We start from the raw sequence: 6,975 nt of genomic DNA, 5'->3' as shown, positions 1-6,975 counted from the left end.
TTTTGATTACATGAAATTCAAAAGGTTTTCTACAAATAAAACCAATGTAGTCAAGATTAGAAGGAAAGCAGGAAAATGGAGGAGAAAAATTATAGACAATCTCTCAGATAAAGGTTTTATTTCTCACATATAAAAAAAATTTGTCAAATTTATAGAATATGAGTCATTCCCCAATTGATAAATGGTCAAAGGATATGAACAGGCAGTTTTTTGATGAAGAAATCAAAACTATATTCCAGTCACATAAAAATGATCTAAATCGTTATTGATTCAGAGAAAAGTAAATTAAAACAACTTTGAGATATCATGGGAATGGCTAAACTAGTTGTGGTATATGATTGTGATGGAATACTACTGTGCTATAAGAAATAATGAGCTTATTGATTTTAGAAAAACATTGAAAAACTTGTATGAAATAATGCAAAGTGAAATGAGAAGTACCAAGAGAATGTTGGCACAGAGTAACAGAAATATTGTCCTTAAAACAACTTTGAATTACTAACTCATCTTGAATATCATAAATACTCAAATCAACTACAATGGGCTTATGAAGAAAAATGCTATCTACCTTCAGAGAAAGAGCCAGTAAATAGAAGTATATATAGTATCGTGCTACAAAAATGTGATACATATGTGTGTGTGCATTCATATATATATATACATACATATATATATACATACATATATATACACATACATATATATACACATATAGTTGTGTTTAATTGTAACCTTCTTTAGGATAGGAGGGAGAAGGAGGGAGAAAAACATTAAAAGTGCACAATAGAGAACAAAAAAAACTCAAAAGGAAGTACAGAAAAACAGGGCAGTTTTGAAAACAATATGTAGTATTTATTACATAGTTTTTCCAAAAAGAGTAAACAGTATGAAATGGAAATCCATGGTTTTATATCGATATATATATATATATATATATATATATATATGTATATATATATATATATATATTATATATGTGTATATATATATATATATATATATATCCATGAAAGTGGAAATTTTTTTTCTTTTTTTGTATTATTAAGTTCAAAATTAATTTTAAAAATTATTTTAAAAAAAGAATTAATAGTTTGATGAAAGAGGCACAAAAATATTGAATAAAATAACGTCTTAAAAATCAGAATTGGCCAAATGGTAAAAGAGGTACCAAAAAAAAAATACTGAAGAAAATAGCTTCTTAAAAAGTAAAATTGTTCAAATGAAAGCTAATGACTCCATGAGACATCAAGGAACAATAAAACAAAGTCAAAAGTTTGAAAAAATAGAAGAAAATGTGAAATATGTTATAGGAAAAACAATCTCAAGGAGAGATCATTTTAAAATTATTGGACTACTTGAAAGCCAACAACAACAACAATAAAAAGCCTAGAAATCCTGTTTCAAGAAATTATAAAGGAAAACTGCCCATGTGTCTTGGAACTAAAGAGCAAAATCCACCAGTCACTTTGTGAAAGAAATCCCCAAATATAAATCCCTAGGAATATTATTGCCAAAATCCAGAGCTTCCAGGTCAGGGAGAAAATACTACAAGCAGGCAGAAAGAAATAATTTAAATACCATGGAGCCACGGTACAGATTTAGCAGCTACCACTATGTAGGAGTGAAGAGCTTAGAATGTGATTTTCCAGAAGGCAAAGGAGCTAGGATTACCAAGAATAACCTGCCAAACAAAACTGAATATAATCCCGCAAAAGGAAAAATGGGTCTTTAATGAAAAAGAGTATTTTCAAGCATTCTTGATTAGAAACCAGAGCTGAAAAGAAAATTTAACATTAAAACACAAGACTCAAGAGAAGCATAAAAAGGCAAACATAAGACAAATTATAATGGATTAAACAAGTTAAATTATTTACATTACTATATGGGATGATACATGTAACTCCTAAGAACTTTATCATTACCGGGGCTCTTAGAAGGAGTCTACTTAGACAGAGGGCATGGGTGTGAGTCTATTATGTTGGAATTATCTCAAAAGAAGGCTGGAAGAGTGAGAAAGAGGGATGCACTGGGAGAAAGGGGAAGGGAAGGGAAGGGAAGAATATGGACAATTACCTCACATAAATGAGGAGAACGAAGAAGAGTTTATACAATGGAAGGTAGAATGGAGGGTTGGGGAGTAAGTAATGCTTTAACCTCATTCTCATCTGAGTGGGTCAAGGAAGGAAGAATTTGCATACACACACAGTTGGGCACAGAAATTCAGCATACCCAAGAGGGAAGTAGAAGGTAAAAGGAGTAAGGAAAAAGCTGGACTAGGGTTGGGGAATTAGAAAGAAGATAAATTAAGGAAGGCAATGGTCAAAAACAAAATAAATTGAGGATGAGATAGGGTAAAAAATAGAAGGATAAGTATAAGTGAATAGGATAGAGGGAAATACATAGTTAGCAATCATAACTGTGAATATGAATGGAATGAATTCACCCATAAAATGGAAGAGGATAGCAGAATGGATTAGAAACAAGAGTCCAACAATATGTGGTTTATAAGAAAAACATTTGAAACAGAAAGATACACACCAAGTTAAAATCAGCAGCTGCAGCAAAATCTATTATGCCTCAATTGAGGAAAAAAAGGCAAGTGGAGCAATCACGATCTCAGACAAAGCAAAAGCAAAAATAGTTCTAATTAATAGAGATAATTAGAAAGGCTACATTTTGCTAAAAGGCACTGTAGATGATTAATTAATATCAATACTGAATATATATGCACCAAATGCCTAGCATCCAAATTTGTGAAGAGAAAGTTAAGAAAGTAAAACTCTAACAGTAGAAGACCTCAATTTACCCCTCTTAGACCTAGGTAACATGAAATAAACAAAGAAAGAATTCAGGGAGATGGACAGAATTTTAGAATTTAGATATGACAAGCCTTTGAAAAATATTGAATGGATATAAAGGAACGTACCTATTTCTAAGGTGTGCATGGCACATCTACAAAAAATTGAACATGTCTTAGGGCACAAAAACCTCACAAACAAATAAAGAAAAGAAATATTAAATGCACCTTTCTCCTAATGCAATAAAAATTACATTCAATAGAAGGACTTTGAAGCATAGAGTCAAAATTAATTGGAAAATAAATAAATAATTTAATTCTAAAGAATGGGTGGATCATAGAAACAATCAATAATTTCATTAAAGACAGTGACAGCAATGAGACACCATATCAAAATTTTCAGGATGCAGACAAAACAGTACTTAGGGAGAAATTTCTATCTATAATTGTTTGCATTAATAAAAGAGAGAAAGAGAAAACCAATGAATTGGGCATGCAACTAAAAAAACTAGAAAATCAACAATTTAAAACACCTAAGAAAACACCAAAATAGAAATCCTGAAAACCAAAGAAGAGATTAATAAAGTTGAAAGAGGGAAAAAAATTGAACTTATAAATAAAATTAGGAGATGGTTTTAGGGAGAAAAAAAAACAAAAAATGGATAAATTGTTGACTAATTTGATTTTTTAAAAAAGAAAGAAGAAAACCAAGTTACTAGTATCAAAAATGAAAAAGTTGAATGTACAACCAATGAAGATGAAATAAGTGTAATTATTAGGAGTTACTTTACCCAGCTATATGCCAATAAAACTGATCATCTAAATGAGACAGGTAAATATGTTATGTGTATATATGTATGTATGTATGTATGTATGTATGTATGTATGTATGTATTGCCCAGATTAACAGAAGGGGAAATAGAATATTTAAATAGCCCTATCTTAGAAAAAAAATTGAATAATCCATAAATGAGTTCCCTAAGAAAAATGCCCCTGATCAGATGGATTTAAAAGCAAATCCCAGCAAGCATTTGAGGAACAATTAATTCCAATACTATATAAACTGTTTGAAAAATAAGTAAAGAAGGAGTCCTACAAAATTCCTTCTATGAATACAAATATGGTTTTGATACCTAAAGCAGAGAAAGCAAAAATAGAGAAAGAAAACTATAGACCATTTTCCTTAATGAATAGTGATGCAAAAAAAATTTTTTAAAGTTTCAGCAAGGAAATTACAACAATATATCACAAAGATCCTACACTATGATGAGGTGGGCTTTATACCAGAAATGCAGAACTGGTTCAATATTAGGAAAACTATAAGCATAATTGACTATATTGATAACAAAAACAACAAAAATCATGATTATTTCAACAGATGCAGAAAAAGCTTTTGACAAAATACAACACTCATTCCTACTAATGGGTGAGGGGGCCAGAGCAAAGATGGCAGAAAAAAGGCAGGGACTCTCCCAAGCTCTCTCAAATTCCCCTCCAAACAACTTTAAAATAAAGCTTCAAAATGAATTCTGGAGTAGCATAATCCACAATAGAGTGAAACAGTTTTCCAGCCAAGACAACCTAAAATGTTGGCAGAAAAGACCCATCACACCAGGTTGGGAGTGGAGCACAGTCCAGTGTAAGTTACACAGCAGCAGACCTTGGGGGCAACTGTATCTGTAGCAGTGGCTTCCAAAGTTCTCAACCCACAGACAGTAAAGGAGTTGGACAACTGGTCAGAAGGAAATTACAGGGGTCCCTTGGTTAGCACTGTGTACAGGACTCTGTTGCATTGCCCATACATAGATATAAACCACAGCCCCAGGGAAAGGAGGACCACTAGCATTCCAGGCCTCAGGGGAGCTGGGACCCTGGTCCCAGTTCCAGGGCAGAAAAGAGAGCTTGTGGCTACAGCACAGACCACGAGAGCAATAAACCCACCTCTCCTTAGATCATCCCACCTTGAAAGAAGTGAAAGTGTACAGGCCCTCAGAACTAGCTCTGAAAACAGCTACACAAAATTAAAACAGCTCTGAGGTACCACCTCACACCTATCAGTTTGGCTAATACAACAGAAAAAGAAAATGATAAATGTTAGAGGGGGTGTGGGAAAACTGGGACACTAATGAACTGTTGGTGGAGTTGTGAATTGATCCAACCATTCTAGAGAGCAATTTGGAACTATATGCAAAGGGCTATAAAACTGTGCATACTCTTTGAGCCAGCAACAGCATGTCTAGGGCTGTATCTCAAAGAGATCATACAAATGGGAAAAGGACTCACATGTACAAAAATATTTATAGCAGCTCTTTTTGTAGTGGTAAAGAATTGGAAATTGAGGGAATGTCCATCAATTGGGGCATAGCTGAACAAGCTGTGGTATAGGAATGTAATAAAATACTATTGTGTTATAAGAAATAACAAGCAGGATGATTTTAGAAAAACCTGGAAAGGCTTATATGAACTGGTGCTGAGTGAAATGAGCAGAACTAGATCATTGTACGCAGTAACAGCAACATTGTGCAATGATCAACTATGATAGACTTAGCTCTTCTCAGCAATACAATGATCCAAGACAATTCCAAAAGACTCATGATGGAAAACGCTATCCACATCCAGAGAAATAACTATGGAGTCTGAATGCAGATCAAAGCATATTATTTTCACGTTTTTTGGGTTTTGTTTTTTATAGTTTTTCCCTTTTTTCTGTTTCTTCTTTCACAAAATGACTAATGTGGAAATATGTTTAACATAATTACACATTTTTAACCTATATCAGATTTCTTGCTGTCTTGGGGAGGATGAAAGGAAGGGAGGGAGGAAGAAAAAAAAAATTGAAACTCAGAATCTTACAAAATTGAATGTTGAAACTATCTTTACATGTAATTGGAAAAAATAAAATACTATTTACAAAAAATAAATAAATAAAATTTTAAAAACAGCTGCACAAAAAATCTGAAGCTTGAGACAGTACTCTCTGCACTCCAGGAGCAGAGCCCAAATTTAATGTAAAGTTAAGAATCAAGATGTAGGCTGGAAAATGAGAAACAACAACAAAAACAACTGATTATATAAAATTACTATGGTAACAGGGAAGATCAAAACACAAACTCAGAAGAAAACAACAAAGCCTTAAAGAAAAATGTGAATTGGTCTCAGGCCCAAAAAGAATTCCTGGAAGAGCTCAAAAAGAACTTGAAAAAATCAAATAAGAGAGGTATAGGAAAAAGAAATGAGAGTAGTGCAAGAAAATCATGAAAAAAGTCAACAATTTGGTTAAAAAAAGTAAAAGAAAAATACTGAAGAAAATTACACCTTAAAAAACAGAATAGGCCAAATGGTAAAAGAAGCGCAAAGATTCACTGGAGAAAAGAACTCCTTAAAAAGTAGAATTGGCCGAATAGAAAAGGAAGTTCACACAAAAGCTCACTAAAGAAAATAATTCCTTAAAAATTAAAAGTGGGCAAGTGGAAGCTAATGACCCCATGAGATATTAAGAAACAATCAAACAAAATCAAAAGAATGAAGAAATAAAAGAAAATATCCCATTGAAAAACAACGGACCTCAAAAATAGATCAAAGAGAGAATATTGGATTAACTAAAAGCCATAAAAAAAAAAAGCCTAGACATTGTCTTTCAAGAAATTATCAAGGAAAACTGCCTTAATATTCTGGAATCAGAGAGTAAATAGAAATTTTTTTAAAAATAGACCAATCACCTTCTGAAAGAGATAACAAAATGAAAACTTCCAGGAATATTATAACCAAATTCCAGAGCTCCCAGGTGAAGGAGAAAATACTGTAAGTAGCCAGAAAGAAATAATTCAAATATTGTGGAGCCACAGTCAAAATCACACAAGATTTAGCAGCTTCTGCATTAAAGGTTTGGAATATGATATTCCAGAGGGCAAAGAAGCTAGGATTACAACCAAAAATCACCTACCTAGCTAAACTGAGTATAATCTTTCAGGGGAAAAATGGATATTTAATGAAATAGAGGATTTTAAGCATTCTTGATGAAAAAACACAGCTGAATAGAAAATTTGACTTTCAAATACACTCAAGAGGAGCATAAAAAGGTAAATAGGAAAGAGAAATAACATGGGGTTCAATAAGATTAAACTGTTTATGTTTCTATGTGGGAAGATACTTGTAATTCTTAAGAATTTTCTCAATAT

This window comes from Phascolarctos cinereus, unplaced genomic scaffold (assembly GCF_003287225.1).
Source record: "Phascolarctos cinereus isolate Bilbo 61053 unplaced genomic scaffold, phaCin_HiC Scaffold_2;HRSCAF=192, whole genome shotgun sequence".
In the NCBI taxonomy this organism is placed as follows: Eukaryota; Metazoa; Chordata; class Mammalia; order Diprotodontia; family Phascolarctidae; genus Phascolarctos; species Phascolarctos cinereus.
The sequence above is the reverse complement of the archived record's forward strand: the minus strand, read 5'-3'. Positions refer to the sequence as shown.